This window comes from Pinus tabuliformis, chromosome 3_2 (assembly GCF_031772625.1).
Source record: "Pinus tabuliformis cultivar Carrire ecotype Pingquan chromosome 3_2, CPIR1, whole genome shotgun sequence".
In the NCBI taxonomy this organism is placed as follows: domain Eukaryota; kingdom Viridiplantae; phylum Streptophyta; class Pinopsida; order Pinales; family Pinaceae; genus Pinus; species Pinus tabuliformis.
The window spans coordinates 1277273965-1277291535 of record NC_142302.1 but is presented as its reverse complement, the minus strand read 5'-3'; the positions used below and the strand labels follow the sequence as shown (position 1 = coordinate 1277291535).

Genomic DNA, 17571 nt, shown 5'->3' with positions numbered 1-17571 from the left:
CGACCTTAATATTACATTGTATATTATCATTTTGTGCAAATCATCATCTCTTATTCAATGTAGGAATTCAAATCAACTATACACAAAATTATGCCAATTTAATTTCAAACTCCAATGTAAATCTTGTGAAGCATTTCTTATGCCTTCTTGAAAGACAACACTGGTATCTAATATCCTAGTGATAAAACTGTTTGAAGTAGCCTTAATATCATGATTCACAGCTTGCACTTTTGATATAATCAACATTGCGTTCAAGATATAATCCTCTTTCCATTCAATTGATAAAATACCCTTTCAATTGCATTATATTCAATGCCTTCAAATCCTTTCTAGTACTACGAAAATAAAAATTGACATATAGGTTAAAATTTTTACATATTAAAATACCATATGGTGTCACAATGCATCATCTAGAATAAAAATAATAAGAAGAAAAAATCAATCTCTCACAAAGTAAACCTTAGAAAATTTACAACGAGGTACACAACTGCAAGAACAAACCAACTTAATAAACATCCCTTTAATAATTGTTTTCAACCTGGAAGAAATTTTTTGGGTCACCAGAGAGATCTGAAGAGATGTCTAGGTATTTCTCTTCTTTACCAAATCGATTTTTCATATCATTTACTAGTTTAGCCACATCTTTACCATCTTCTACTATGACATACAACCATAGAGATGCCCAGAAATAAGCATGTCCCAAACCAGATGATGCATAGAGATCTGAATCTTCTTGATTTTCTCACACTTGACCACTTATCTGGTTCAATGTAAATGTCGCCTTGATATAAATAATCACATGTCCATAAATTAGTGCAAAAATTTTAGGCCTTCTTCTAATAGCCCTCTTTATTTTTAAAAAACTTGTTGATTGCTTTGGCATTTCCTATATTGTCAACAAGAGTTGATTCAAACAACCTTACACTCCTGGTCACGGCAATAATGATATATATGGGAATCAATGCGCAAATGTGCCTCCCTTGTATAAGAATCTATGTCCTCATTTCCCACTACACTCAAGAAATGTCAACTCTCCTTACTGCTACTTAGACCAACTACAAGGTTATTGTTGATGTGCCTTCTATGTACAATATGATTTCCCTGCTATGCAAGTTAGGAATTTCACCCTTTTTATCATGTTGATGCCTCAACTTGAAACACACACATAAATCCATCAAATTGTTTCTATTAGTATTTGGGTGAGAAATTGCATATTTACCACATAAAATCAATGGTTGCATCTTTTCCTAACCTCTTGACATTTCAAGGAGTTTACCACTACATTATGGCCTTAATCTTTTCGGGAACCATAACCACTCCTCCTGAAATGACATGTCCTAAATATTGGACATGTTATTGGAAGAAGTCACATTTTTTGAGTTTGGCATATAGAATTTATTCCCTTAGCAATTGCAACAATGCCTTCAAATTATCTTCACGTTCTTATATGGTTTTTTAGTAAACCAGGATGTCATCCACAAAAACCAATACAAAATTGTTCAAATATGGGTTGAGGACATTTTTCATTAGGCACTGTTATAGACATTTTTGGGCACCGCAACCCCAATCATAAATGTCCATAAACCAAGCGCTCTTAAGTCCCTAAAAGTGTTGTTCCAACCTCTAAAAGAACAAGGTGAACTGATTACATCTTCTCCCAGAAGTTCTCCATGAAAAACTGCTCAGAACTGGTCAAAACTGGACCATCTCACCTGCTCCATGGTCAAAGTGCGTTGCATCCCACCTAAATACACACGGGAGGTGCAATGCATCTTGAAAAGCCCTTCTATGGGGTGCGATGGGCGAGAGTGGACAAATGGAAGGGTCAATCTGCAAGGTGGAGGATCATGGAATCTTCCAGAAACTTCTCCTGTGACACTTGCCTCTCTGCATTCGCCCAGGGATGAGTAAGAGATCATCAATCTCCAAGTGGAATCAAGAACTATCAGAGAGAGGACACTAGTCAAATCTCAAAAGCTGACTCACCCCCCTTGCAAACATCTATATATGGATCCCTCATCCTAGAGATCCAGAGGCTGGAATTTTGTATCTTGTAAGGAAGTGTTACTGGTTTCTTGGTGCAATATCATAGTGTTAGGTGATCTAAGTTTTTCATGAGGTGAAGAAGGGTTTTCTTGCTGAGAGGATGATGCTGGGTCAGAACAATTGGTTGTAATCCTCTTTGCTTTTCTTGATTATTAATAAAGCTATTCAAGTTTTCCTCCACATTCTTGTATGATTGATGATATATGCATTTGTGTGGTCAATATATATCTGATCCTATATTGTTTATGATAATAGATCTATGTTCTTGGATAGTGTTATGCTACTTTGATTCTACAGGTGCTCTTTGAAAATAGGTAGACAAGGAAGCTAGCAGCAAAGATCTATCAGAAGGGAGAGGAATCAAGCAAGGAACTAAGCGCAAGATAGAGGTTGGTCTCCTTTATTCCCCTCTTATCTATTTCTCATAAAGGAAAACGAAAGTGGTTTTAGTTTGTTTGTTTCTAAGGTAGCTACCAGCCTTAGTGGGACTAGCAGCTCTGCATAGACACTAGATTTCCCGATAACAAAATGGCGACTCCACTGGGGAGCAAATAGATTGTTTGTTTATCTACATTTGTTTACTTTATAAACTTACAGACGGAGCCTGAAGTCAAGCCAGCTAGCCTTCGAACTGCATTTTCTATGCAAGTGCAAAGTAGATCAATGTTGCTTCAGTCTATCTCCGGGTTTTGTTTATGAACTGAACAATATTTTTACAAGCTCTCTAATTGCCCTTGTGGTGGCTCTAGTAACCTCTTTAGATCTACCCTTGTGATTGATTTACTGATTACCACTTGCTCGGCCTAAATCCCTAAACTGAGCTACAAACTGTGACCCGGAACCCAGTTGAAGTCTCGTCCCTGGACCATCACACTGTCTCTTCTTTGGATTCTGGATGCATCGCACTTCCTGAGTGTAGTAGGTGCGCTGCATCTCTTTTTCCCTGTGTTACAGGTGCGCTGATCAGACAAGGCCTCTTCTGCTCTTAGATTTTGGTTTCTGTGTTCACTCTTTTCAACTCTATTCAGGAGTTTTGTTGTCTGTAGTCAGTACACCTCTGTTGAAACCCCTTCCTTGCCATTATTCCGCCTCCATTGTGCAAAGAAATGTAAATGTTTTTATGTATTTTGAGCCATTTTCAGTTCTCTTTTACAAAGAAGTAGCGTAATTGAACTGTCGTTTCTTGATTTGAAAGTGTCGCAAGTGTCGTTTTCAGTCATAGAAGAGAATCCGATTGTTCTTGATAATTGATTACACTGTTATTCTTGTATTTGATTTGAATTAGTAGTTTTTCAAGTGTCGAAAGCAAGTTTTCAATTCCAAATCCCAAAGTGTCGTCATTGTCCTCATTTTGTCTTGAAAAGAAACTTGCTAGTAATGTCGCTTTGAAAAATAATTCAGATTTGCACTTAGCTTTCTTTTTATCATTCACACATTAAGAAGGCTGAAAACAAATACAAGCATGTGCATTTGCATTTAGACTGTTTGTTGGTTTGATTTAGGACAGTGCATATAGTTTGTGCTCTCTGCTCTATGTTGAAAGAATATCATCTCTCTTTCCTTAGTAGCTAGGATTTTCATTGCAAAAAGAATATTAAACGATTGTTTATCACCTTAGATTGCATTTTAGGAATTGTACATCTACATCACGCGGTGAACCTGAAAGGCAAATTTCTTAAGCAAGATCAACTGTAAAATAAATTTAATGAATCTAAAAATGCTTTGGAACCTAACGCACAACATTTAGAAGTCTAGGCTAGAGACGTATTCCGGCGTCGTAAAGCCTGGTAACTGTTGTTTTCATTGATGGTTGTGTGACTCCTCCGCTTTGAGATGATAAGTTCCAGTACGGACTTGTGCTCCCATGTACCGTTGAGTATATATTGGGAGACCACGATAGGCTTTATCCTTTATCCATAGGAATCCGTGTCTGCCGCCCTATCGATCGCAATGCACTGAACACAGCATTCGGGAAGATTGACTGCCATACCGTAAAGAGTATTCCGCAGCTTTGCGATTGGTTTGGTAATCCCTCTGTCTAGATTTCCAGAGCAATCTCTTTCGTTCCTTTTCAGACTCCTTAAAGGAAAAGGTCCATCTGAGCTCTTGTCACTTTAGGCTCATTAAAAATCGAAGGCGACTAGAGTCATCTTTTGTTTTTTCTCGACTCTTAAAAATTGAAAAAACAAGTTGTGTCAAGCGTCTAAAATTTATTTTAATCAGAATAAATATCACCTTTCCTACGTTGGTCTTAGGTTGAGAAAAATGGAGTACACCAACCAAGGGGTTCCCCTTGGGGGAAATCCTAGTCCTTTCTCCTCTTGGGGAGATGTTGGTGCACCCCATATGGCCACATTGTCGCTTCCAGGATTGACAATCGGCTTGCCCGTATGGCTCTTCTCAACTTTTGTCGTTCAGAACACCGTGATAACTGAACAATCGAGTCAACAACTAAATGATACCAGAGTTACCCCCCAACCCTCTACTTCGTCCAATTCTTCCTCTCCTCCTTCCTCTTTGCTTGATGAAGCTGGTAAAGCTAAAAATCAAGTAACTGAGAAGAAGAAGGAGCCAAAGGCGAAAAGGGGTGACCAGGCATCGTCTAGCAAAAATCCACACACTGCACCATCCAAGCCTAAATCGCCATGTGTCATTTGCAAAGGAGACCACTATCATCGAGATTGTCCTTGCATCCCTCGGATCTTAAGGGACTAGTCTCCTCGTTTGCACAATCCGGTTTCATCAACCTCTGATGGTCATGTTGAAAGTACACCGTCACCTAGTGAAAGTGAAGCCCCTGGACAAAAAGGAAGATGTAAATTTCCTTGTAAACTATGTGATGGTGATCACGCCGTCCACCATTGTCCCTTCTTAGACGAGGCTAAAAGAGTTTTGGACGACCGTCTGGTTTCACCGTTACGGCTTCCTCCTGGATATAAGAAGCTCTTGCCGAGTCCGTCACTAGTTGAAAATCTGGCTGACACGCCCTTGTGGTTGGCCGAAGCATATATCATTGAAGATAAACCATCTGAATCCACACCAGACGAAAGTCAAAAGGTCGAGGCAGCAATTGACCCGGTCTATCCTTCAGAGGATCCATCATCAGATGATACAGTCACCGAAGAGAACAAGAACGACACCGTCCAAATTCTCTTTGTAAGCACAGACCCCGATGAACATGGGGGCAGTCTACCTGTTCCTTTACAGTAGGAAGGAATTTCTTCAGAGTCATATCCGGCCGTCTGTTCGGTCCCACCTCCAAGCAACCTGGTTGTTTCCTTCGATTGGAATCTACTAGGCAGACCCCGTTTACCAGCTAGTGTACCATTTCGAATCATTGCTTAAATATACAGAATGGTCATGGCCGGTACCATCATAGATGAAGGGGCTTCTGTGAGTATCCTTTCCTCAACTGCTTGGAAAGCGCTTGGTTCGCCATCGCTTTGGCCTGAGATGAGAAATCTAACAAGCTTTGACAAAGAAACCAGTCGACCGTTAGGGATCCTTCCCAATGTGCTGATAACATTAAGAAGGAAAACCGTTCACATGAACGTAATGGTAGTCCAAGGACCCCTGGATTATAATCTACTCCTTGGATGTGACTATATTTATTGCATGGGAGCCATTGTCTCCTCACTCTTTAGAGTAATGTGTTTTCGCATGAAGGAAGAGTGGTCAAGCTCGTAGACCAGCTTTCATTCCCCGGTTCACACATAGAAAATAGTCATATACCAACCCTGAATGGTATTTTCACACAAGGAATGTCTCATCAATCCCCAGTCCGTCCTCCTGATGAGCGCGAGTGATTCGGAGGATATGACTGAAACCCAGGGGGCATGCACCCTGGCCTGTTTCGACAAGAAAACCTTGGGTATAGGGTAGGTTTCCGTGGAGGGTATATGACTGGCTGACACACCCGTCCATTTGGGAAAATGGGATTAGACCGGAATAAGATACCTCTGTTAAGGTAGGCCTTTCCCGATAGAACAAATGTTTTGTCTACAAATTGAGGGGTAACCTGGAAAAGGTAGGCCTTTCCCGATAAAACAAATGTTTTGTCTGCAAATTGAGGGGTAAAGTGGAAACTCTACTTCGCTATACCTCGGGGCATGCAAACCTTTTGGCGTGCAAGCGAAGAGAGACCATTTATTTTTTTTAAATTTGTAGGTCCTCTAACCCTTTAAACTCGTAAGATTGGTCGTTTCCTAACCTGCATAAAGAAAGGATGCGGGGCAAAGCTTTGAAAAATCCCATTCTTAAATGAGATATCCTTATTATATGACTGGATCGAGCAGTTTTAATGCGGAATTCAAGCTCGTTAAAAAATAAACATAAGAAATGAGCAAATGTTCCCCCAGAGTTTAATCTCATTAAAAAATGAACCATTTTCCGGTAAATAACCTTCGTGAATGTATTATCATCAGCCTTTGAAGCCTTGGTCGTGTTCTCATCATCACCTCCACTCTGTATTAGCCGATCATTCACCTCCATTTGATTGTTTACCCTTTTGAGGAAAAGCTGCGAAGAGTGATCCTGTTAGCCATCCTTGTGACACTGCCGTGATTGGAAAATTCCAAACCTTACCTGGAATCAGCAGCTACCTGAATTTATCACTCGTTCCTCAAAAAACGAGTCTCCTTTAAGCTCTTTTCAACTGACTCATAAAATATGAAAAGATTGTCGAGAAATTGTCCTCTCCAACTCATTAAAGGGACCGAAAGTGCTATCCCTCCTTTAGATTTTAATCTCTTTGGACTTGAGGGATTATTACACAAAAAGATCGAGCGCTTGTTTTGTTCGGCTCATTAAAAGTACTGAAAATTCATCCCTTTTGTATTTTTTATACTTTTTCGGACTCAAGGGCTTATATGACGAAAAAGGATTATTGGAGTTTTCTTTACATCCCTTTTTCAGACTCTCTAAAATTGAAAAGGACCAAGTTATCCTTGTCGTTAAACTCGTTAAAACCGAATAGCAACAAACTTGTCCATACAGACAAGAATGAGTTTCACTATCGCTAGGCTCGTTAAAACATAGCGATGGGTTTGCCCGAAGGGCAAATTATAGAGCAAGCATATGTTATCCTCCTCAAGCTTGAAAAAAATAAAGAGGTACTGGTTAGAATTGACTGGGGAAAAATTGGGAAGAAAACTTGAAAAACTTTATTGGTAGCAAGTCGCTCTTGAACATGACACTTTCACTCTGCATCCAAGCCGGGTTGGGTTGTTCCATTCACTGGTCATATCACCATGGGTCCATCACACCACCCATAGTTGGGGTTAACGCTACCAATCCATCATGTCAATGTCGCCGATATGTTCAAGAGAAGTCACTCAGAGAATTCACCTGTGTCTCACCCACTGCAATACATTTACACTCCATTCTTTCATGACCGCCACCCTGAACCTTATATCACCAGATTGTTTTCACCTCCATTAAAATCATTTGCTCCATTCCGTGTCATTGATGTGGGATTCATTAAGGCCCTCCTATGACGGATCGCTTCTTGTCAACATCAAATCATTATCCAAGAAGTCGATCTAGGAACAACCCTTTCAGTACTTTGAAACTTGCATGCCTCAATGGCAAGTTTCTCACTTCCGGCGACAGGTTTACATCAATGGCCTTCGACTGAAAGATTTTGCATGGTGTTTGACGCCAAGTCCCTTATTCACACCATGTGAATTGTACTGTAGTACCTTGAGGGTCATCATCATTATCGGTGATTCCTCTCGTGCCTGTTAAAATTATGTTCGACTCCAGAACATCTCTCACATGGATCGACTTGTACTTTGAGTGAAGATCGAACGAGATTTAAGACCCCGGATCTAGTTTCATCCATCCGGGCTGCAATATATATTCACGAAAATAAAGACATCAAATGTACATCATTACTGCACAGATAATCATCCAACCTAAGGGATGATTGCTCTACCAGAATCATCAGTCTACACTCAGACGATTGTCTGTCTTATGTACATGAAAATGAATTTATAAAGCTGAGCATGGGAATGCCCACATCAACTAGATCATGAAAATATTATGAAGATAATGTATTGTATTGTATCTTATTACAGGTCGCCTTCCAGCTTGAAAAAACTTCAGATCCTCATGATAAAGCATTTCACCCGACATCAACAGATTAACGACCTCATGCTTTAGGGGGCAACTGTTATAGACATTTTTGGGCACCGCAACCCCAATCATAAATTTCCATAAACCAAGGGCTCTTAAGTCCCTAAAAGTGTTGTTCCAACCTCTAAAAGAACAAGGTCAACTGATTACATCTTCTCCCAGAAGTTCTCCATGAAAAACTGCTCAGAACTGGTCAAAATTGGACCATCTCACCTGCTCCATGGTCAAAATGCGTTGCATCCCACCTAAATACACACGGGAGGTGTGATGCATCTTGAAAATCCCTTCTATGGGGTGCGATGGGCGAGAGTGGACAAATGGCAGGGTCAATTTGCAAGTTGGAGGATCATGGAATCTTCCAGAAACTTCTCCTGTGACACTTACCTCTTTGCATTCGCCCAGGGATGAGTAAGAGATCATCAATCTCCAAGTGGAATCAAGAACTATCAGAGAGAGGACACTAGTCAAATCTCAAAAGCTGACTCACCCCCCTTGCAAACATCTATATATGGATCCCTCATCCCAGAGATCCAGAGGCTGGAATTTTGTATCTTGTAAGGATGTGCTGCTGGTTTCTTGGTGCAATATCATAGTGTTGAGTGATCTAAGCTTTTCATGAGGTGAAGAAGGGCTTTCTTGCTGAGAGGATGATGCTAGGTCAGAACAATTGGTTGTAATCCTCTTTGCTTTTCTTGATTATTAATAAAGCTATTCAAGTTTTCCTCCACATTCTTGTATGATTGATGATACATGCATTTGTGTGGTCAATATATATCTGATCCTATATTGTTTATGATAATAGATCTATGTTCTTGGATAGTGTTATGCTGCTTTGATTCTACAGGTGCTCTTTGAAGCTGGGTAGAAAAGGAAGCTAGCGGCAAAGATCTATCAGAAGGGAGAGGAAGCAAGCAAGGAACTAAGCGCAAGACAGAGGTTGGTCTCCTTTATTCCCCTCTTATCTATTTCTCATAAAGGAAAACGAAAGTGGTTTTAGTTTTTTTGTTTCTAAGGTAGCTACCAGCCTTAGTGGGACTAGCAGCTCTGCATAGACACTAGATTTCCCGATAACAGGCACATGGACGTGGTTATTGCATTTGTGATCCCAAACAGTACAACCACAAACTTGTGGTGTTCATATCTTGTCCTAAACAATGTCTTGTGGATGTATTCATCTTTAATTCAGACCTAAAGATAACTAGATATCAAATCTATTTTAAAGAAAATTATGTCCCTCTCAATTGGTCGAATAGATTATCAATTCTAGGCAACAAGTACTTTTTTTTTCACTATAGCTTTATTCAACTTCTGAAAATCAATAAAAAGTCGCAACATGTCGTCCTTCTTCTTTACAAATAGAATTGGGGCTCCCAGGGTGATAGACTAGGTTTGTTATACCCCTTATCAAATATTTCTTTTAGTTGAAACTTTAATTCTACCAATTCTATATGATAGAAATATTTTGAACTAGAATTTCACAAGGATCAACACAATGGAAAATTTGATTTCTCTCTTGGGTGGAAATCTCGGTATTTCTTCTAGAAATACATTATTGAACTATTTTAAAATAGGGTGATCCTTGATTCTAGCCTCGTTTCTCTCTGTTGTGTTGGTCATTTGGAGCACATAAAAGGTACATCCTTTCAAGTTTCACTTCTTTAATTGCAGTGTTCAGATTTCCTTAATAGAGATATGCTTCCTCATTCCTTGAAGTATTCTTTCTTTTAGTTCATCATTGAGACATTCTAGCGACTTGTTATAGCAATCCACCTTGACTCGGTGGGATGCCAAATAGTTCATTCCCATAAAAACATCATACAAACCATAGTTTTAAAAACAAGAACCGAATCAAGCCAGATTCAATAAATTGGAATTTGAAATTATACATAAATTAATTAATTTTAATGAAAAAAATAAATTTAAGATTACAAACCATGATTCCAAAACATTAGAGACAAAATATGAAAAGTCTTCTCTTTTATATACCATGTAAGGGTGCATATATCAAAATGCCACCGAGTGCAATACATATTTTTTTATAATTGAAAAAATACATAACCAATGAGGTTCTAAATGGCCTCATGTGTCCAAAAACAATGATACAACTCAAGTTACTATGCCATTAACCCACTAAAAATCACCGATTGACATGATCACTCATCAAACTCATCACCACTACTACACATGGGATCATCACTAGGAGCTACATAAACATCATCTAGCCCAGAGTTTGAGGACTCCTAAAACTCCTCTCCAACCTTAATATCAGTACTAGTAGTAGCATGAGCAACAACACTAGGCCGAGTAGAACTAGAAGCACGAGTTCATCAAGTTGCATGACTATTTCTTTCCTCATGAGTCACCATGTGTTATGCTTGGTCTTGTTGGTTCACTTCCTTCAACTCTTCGTTCAACTACCAAATATGCATTGGGATCAACACCCCCAACTCCACTAGATAACTCCAAAGTAACTCCAAGATGACAAAGAACCTCCAAATTTCTTGTTGTTGCTCCAAAACTCAATGTTAGTGTAGAACTGTCCAAGCTCTCATATGCACACAAACACTAGAAATCAAATGTGTGAAGCAAATAAGAGATTAGGCATTCTTTTATAAGCTTAGAGGGCCATATTTAGAAGGGAACCTACCATGGTTTTCTAAAAACCACCTTGGAGTCCCATCAACATGCCCAAGCATGTGGCTTCCTAACCAGCTAGTTGTTTACAAAAATCAGTCGGCCACGTACCAAATCGGTTGAACCGACAGGTTTGGTACCAAAACCAACTGATTTGGTACCCAATCGGTCATGACTAACCAACCAATCAGATTTATTAGACTGGTTTGATATCTCAAGGAGCTAGTTGTTCGGTTTAACCGATTTTTGGTTCGAACAAACCGATTTTTAAAACTAGGATACAAACCCACTGATAGAAAATTGAGGGCCGTTGTTGTGGGCAGGCCACACAGATATAGGTGGCATGATTCCACCTAATCAACCTCTTTATTTTTTACTTCCATAGCTAGTTAGACCAACCATGAGCTTGCATTGGGGCTTGCTTTGTAAGTTGCGCATCTTTGTAGCTTTTGGATTGATATAACTGAAATTTGAACTTGGATCGATTAAAATTGAAATAGGATGGTTAGAGACCATACCTTCCATTTCAATCATCAAGGCTTGATGATCTACTTTCCTTTTGTCTAATGCCACAAAAAATTGAGGTGCCCTCTGAGCTACATCGTTCTTTTTCATTGTCTCTTGGACATTATACAACCTCTTGACATTCTTTTGTTGTACAGGATGATCCTTTTTCTTGTGGTTCTCTTCAAATCCCCATCACTATATTGACCTTATCTTGGAATCATCAGACTCTTTTTTCGTTGATTTAGCAGGCCGATATTTACTATCATAAGTGAAATTCCACTATAATTCACCCTTGGTAGAGTGGTGATCTTAACATTTTTCCCTCCTTTCTTATGTCTTGAGAATGTTGGTCCTTTTCCTTTCAAACTACTTTTGTCCTTCTTCTTCCAGTTTGTTCGGCTTTCAACCCTATGTTTGGATTGATCATAACAATACTTAGTTTTTTAAATGGTGTCCTTTAATGTCCTTAGCTCATTAAAATTAATCCTATTTTGGTAGGACTGTAGTAACCCACTGAGGTATCTTTAGATATTAACCTTCTCATCCTTGATATATGGCACATACCTCAAAAACTCCAAAAATATGTTGATATAAGCATCCAAGGTAAGCTTCCCTAGCTTATGTTCATGGAAATCCTTAATTTTGTTGTCATAATACCACTCAAATAGGTACTTCTTGCAGAAATATTTTTCAAATTTTCTACATGGTAGTTCCTTTTCTCTAATGATCTTGACATTTCTCAAATATTCACACCATATATCAACTTTTCCTTTCAAACTAAAAATGGTTACCCTGGCTATCACATTTTTAGAGTTTTCATGGAATCTTAAGTATTTCTTCAATCCCAACAACTATTTTTTTGCCTCTTCAACCTTCTTAATTTCTCCATCAAAGGTAGGGGGCATTCATTTCTTGAACTCTTTTGACATTGAGCTCTTCTCACTTCTGCTTTGCTAGTGGTGGCCTTTAGTTGCAACACTAGATGACTAGTCATAGCTTCTTGACTCTCTTTCCGTAATGATGGGTGGGGTTTCTCCTCTCACTGTCTTCACTTGCTTGCCTATGACTTTTCCTTGACTTTCTACTTTATTCCCTATTGGTTTCCAATCCCTTCTTCTAGATATCCAATGTGCTTTGCTTGGATCTATGCCTATCTAAATAGTTGGCACCAAGCTCATGTTGCTTTCACCTTTGTAGATTTGATAAGACTTGAAAAAACATAGGATTCACCTCCTCTTTCCTTTCTTATGCTCTAATGATCCTTTCATTATCTACCATGCAACTTCTCAAATAAACTCTCAAGCTCTTGCATTTATCTATCCAATTAGGGGAAGTTTCCTTTGACCTCTTCCTAACTGAGTCCTCTTCTTAATTATGATGGGATATGTTCATGTTGTATTGTATCAATATGCTTATCATTCCCCTATTCCTTGTTGGGATTTGAATATTCTTATGTGTTGTCACACACACACAATTTTTAGCTAAATCCAACATAAATATACTAATTCGTCACCTTAGTCTGTCAGTAGTAAGCATGCCAATTTGAATTTGTTCACAAAATCAAAACCGATGCCAACTATACATGCTAGATAAAAAGACATATGAACATTTTATCAAGGTTAGAAATCACATCCACTACAAATCGAAAATCAACATATGTAATAATTAAACTATCCTCTTAAACTTTATCCTTGGTGCGTGAGCCTATTTAAGTTTAGTGTTGAACCTTGGTTTTGTGTTGACGGTGTTGGACCTTCCAACATGTTAGGGGATCTCCCCAGTAAGAAGTCCTAACCAGACCTCAGACCATTTGGAGTAGGAGTCCCAATAGTGGGTAGTAAAGCAATGCCTTGACTGTGATAGTGCGCAGAGGTAAGTGTGATATCTTTGTTGAAAGCATGTGTGTGAACTTGCAATGAGTCAAGTGAGATGCATGGGGTTTCTATCACGTAGAGGGAAAAAGGAAGTGTGTCCCTTAGAAGCCTGTAATAGTACGCAACCTGAAAGGATCACACGAGTGTAACGACATCACAAGCTAGAAAGCAGAATACTCCACAATCCAAAGTGACGGGTTAAACCAACAACAAGTCTCCAACAAGATTCACACAATTGCATACAAAATAGTTCATACACAAATTCATAAGTTAAATAACATACATTGCTAAAGCAACTAGAATAGTCCAACTACAATAACAACATATGCATGAAAACGTGTTGGCTCTTTTATATATTATATTAAGTGAAAACTCCATACATACATACACCATTGACAACCACTAGCCTCAATAGTGTAATATTACAGTCAACACTGCCTACTCCTCCAAAGAGATGTACTTGATCTGCACTATGGAGAAGCCAAGGCCCGTCACAATACTCTTCAAGCCTTCTCTAAGTAATGCCTAGCCAAAATCTTGGCTCCCAAAATCATGTACTATGAGTTATAGGGTTCTATATATAGCAAAGGGTGGGGTGACCCTTGACATTCCCCTTTGACTATTGGACTACCCTCATGACTCTTCACATTACAATAGTGATTTTTCACATTCCACTAATGACACTTGGAATTTCACTTACAACATATTTACAATAATACAATTTCCACATATACCCATGTGGGACAAAAATAGGCTTGAGTTAGCCTGACAAGACAAAAAACATCACTCGAGATCTTGGGGAAAGACCAACTCGGTAACCTCCTCGCGGTGGTCCTTGGTGATGAACTGATACCAAGCTTGGTACTATGCTATTATGTGTCCATACTGTTTTATGGCATCTTTGTCGAAGTGGACTCTTGCCTCCATGGCTTCTGGTATATGGTTTTGAAACCCCTATCCAACTCATCCTGAATCTTGTGCAGCATTTTCTTGAGTGTGGTTGGACCACTGATGTACCTTTGCATGTTCTCTATGATAAGCTGCAAGTCATCGCTGGTGGATATGTGCATCAACTACTATATGTACATGTCGACATCCAGCATGACTTGGTTCTTCCTCATGGCCTAATGAGGGTTCCGATGGAAGGGATATTTTTCATTCGCACTATGACATCCATACTCCTGAACAAATGTGCATAGGAAGCCTCAATTCTAATGATGAGAAGAGGGATTTGCTCATATTTCTTGATCAACATACGAATCCATTCTTTGTCTAGCTTAGCCTCTGGCTTCATCCTCTTGTGCAAGTAAAGTGAGGTTTTGTTGTACCTCATTGTCCATTCTTGCATGAGTGCAATAGAAGTGTGAATGTCTTTGAGAGTTTGGGCCATCTGTTCTCACTACTGCTGAAAACCGTATAAATGGACAATCGCTTTGTGCACAGTGAAAAATTTGTTATACATTGTCTGCATGGTGGCCTCCAAAGTTGATATCTCTGCCACTATTGTTGTCTTCATCTCTGTCATGGCAAATCCTGCGGACTACTTTGCTCTTTGCCTGGCCTTTTGCAAGTCCTTCGCCTTTCGATCATTCTCTTCTATCAAGAACTTGATCGTTGAACTTGTGGCTTCAACATAAGCCTCAGAATCCTTAACCATGGTAATTGGATGTCTTCTAACATCTAGTACAATCGCCCTTTCTTCTGTGTGAGTAGGTGGTGTATGATCATCTAGGATCTACTTTCTTCATGCCTATATAATCCTTAGTTGTGTCTCATCAAAGGCCATACTATACACATCCATCTCTGGATCATTATCAAGGAGAACAACTTCTCCTTGCTTGCTTCACATTAGTTGTGGTTCTAAAGGTTGCGGAGACTGTGGTGAAACCTCAGATGCCCTCGGCATGAGATCGATGTCTTGTTCCTCTAGATCATGTTCTTTCTCCATGTATGTTTCCTCAACCAACTGCTCAACCTGTTGAGCAAGTTCCCGAACCTACACCTTGTTGATCAGTGGTTGGCATTGATGTCAACCCAAGCAGCACCAGGGGCTACCCCGATCTTGTAAGGGAATTTTGACTTCACAACTCATATTATTTTGCATCAAATATCTTCTTGATGTATTCTACTCGTCGAGATGTTTCCGTTGATATATGGTACGCCTCCCAGTTCTTCAAGGTTTGAGAGTTATTTGCATTTGAAATTATTAACCCTAGTTAGTGGGCTAAAACCCTATGGGGTTATGGCATGGCACTCATATTTGGTTGTGGTCATTGAATAGTCGATAATTAATAATAATAAAAAATATCTCCTAAAATCCCTCCAATGTTCACTTGTTGAGGACCCTCTCAACTCAAGACACTCATATAAATAATGACCCTCATATCCTCCTCTAATAGGGATTCGGTTGCTTCAAACAGGTCATCATGGACTTTTCGCTATAACGTTTTTTTTGTGAATCTTCGACAGCTAAAATTAAAACCCATTTGAGTCAAACTCTTGATGAACCTCGTGACCAAATTTCAGATATTGGATCGCTATATTGTCTGAGATATGATTTTAGTACGTTAGAGTTTTTGCAGGCTCCCGAATTCCATGTCAAATAGGTGACGTTGGGAAAGTCATCATAACTTTCTCTCTGAGCATTGGATTCAAATTTTTTAAATAGTCATAGAAATAGGACAGACTGTAATTTGTTTAGTAGCATTTTCAGGGTTGAATGTCGTAACAGTGACGTGTGGAACTTCATACAAGTTTGATATACTGAACCAGTCTATAATCAGGTCATCGTGGGATATTTGGCATAACTCTTTCTTGATGAATCCAATATTTATCATACCTGTGGGGTTGGAAAGAGACTCAAAGGTATACCACAGGATGAAATTTCAGACCCTCGAGATCTGGAATTGCATAGATACAACAGATTCAATATCAAGCTCCCAGAAGGCAAGAAAAGCATGCATTCAAGGATCACTGCAGTAAGGACCACACATCAACAGTCAAGGGTAAGTCTCCTACATCAAGGTATGTATGATTAGTGTTTACATTTGAATTTCTGAGTATCATCTCTAACATATGTTTTTGCAAGACAACGTAAGCATATACAGTGTCTCGGTATATCTCTATGTCTCTATATGTCACAGTTAGTTTTGATACCATATTTCGGATGTCTTATTCTTGATACTACACATTTCATGCTACACCAATTCTACTAAATCTATATGATGTTTTAAGTTCATGTTACTTGTCTTGTCATAGATAGAGTGGTCTTTTTTGTTGTAATTAGAACTTGGTTCATCGAAAATCGAGGGTCTATCATCAGTTTCTATTGTATATATCTTTAGGTCAGTTTTGGATATAGTCTTGCATAGAGTCCAGGCCTATATCAAGAGTGGGAGTCTTTGTCTACTACCACAACAAGTCAACAACAAAAGTGACAATCACACTTCAGATACACATTGTAATTTTAATTTGTATTTATTCATTATTATTCACTTACATGTGTTTTGCAGGCACAGGTAAGTTGAAGGGTATTTTGTTTTGTTTTGGGATTGGTTTCTCCAGGAAAATTTTGCAGGTAGGTAGAAGAAGATTCAAGTACAACTTCAAGTAAGAATTCAAGAGCAGAAGTATCAAATCAAAGGAAGCATTGCAGCAGGACATCCTTTGAAGACATGACACCCATATGTATATTGTGAAGAAGTGTCAAGGCCAAGAGTCATCATTGTAAATTTGTAGAAGAGTCATTTGTAAAAGTGTCATCATTGGAAGAGTCATTTGTAAAAGAGTCATCATTGTAAAGATTGTAAAAGAGTCATTTGTGAAAGAGTCATTCTGCCTAGAGTTGAAGAGGTAGTGTTGGGAGGTATATGAGTCACTGTTGGGATGATGTCATGGTTGGGTTGCAGGTCATAGAGTGATTGGGTATTTGGTCAAGTACACGAAAATCATTGTACATCTTATTGTATCGTGCATTGTTGTCTCAGGTTTTGGAATCCAAATTCTTGTCTTATTTCAGTCATATAGGGTGGCAAGGAGGTGCTATGAAGGTGTATGAAGTCACATACAGGTTGGGGCCTGTGAACACTTCAGGGTGGTAGGGTGGTGCTAGGTTGAGTTGTGGCTCTCTAGGGTGTTGGGGCATCCATTCAGTGGTTTACTGAAGAAACCAGGGCATTGAGGCATCCTTCCAGTGGGAGCTAGAGAAGAATGCTTTTCTAGAATTCTAGAGAGTTGTTTCTTTCATTTCAGTTGGGGCTGAAGATTAAATAATTTATTAGAAAAGTGTTTGGTGTTTTTTGACCCGGAGGGTGTTTTCTACCTAAAATTCTTGTGCCTACTGTGTTCTTTTATTTACTGTTATCACTGCATAAAC

General features: G+C 39.0%; 1 pseudogene; it reads right to left on the bottom strand.

Moving 5' to 3' along the window:
- Positions 1-446: 446 nt before the first annotated feature.
- The window catches only part of LOC149185403 (uncharacterized), a 31447-nt pseudogene continuing 14322 nt past the window's right edge, over positions 447-17571 (bottom strand).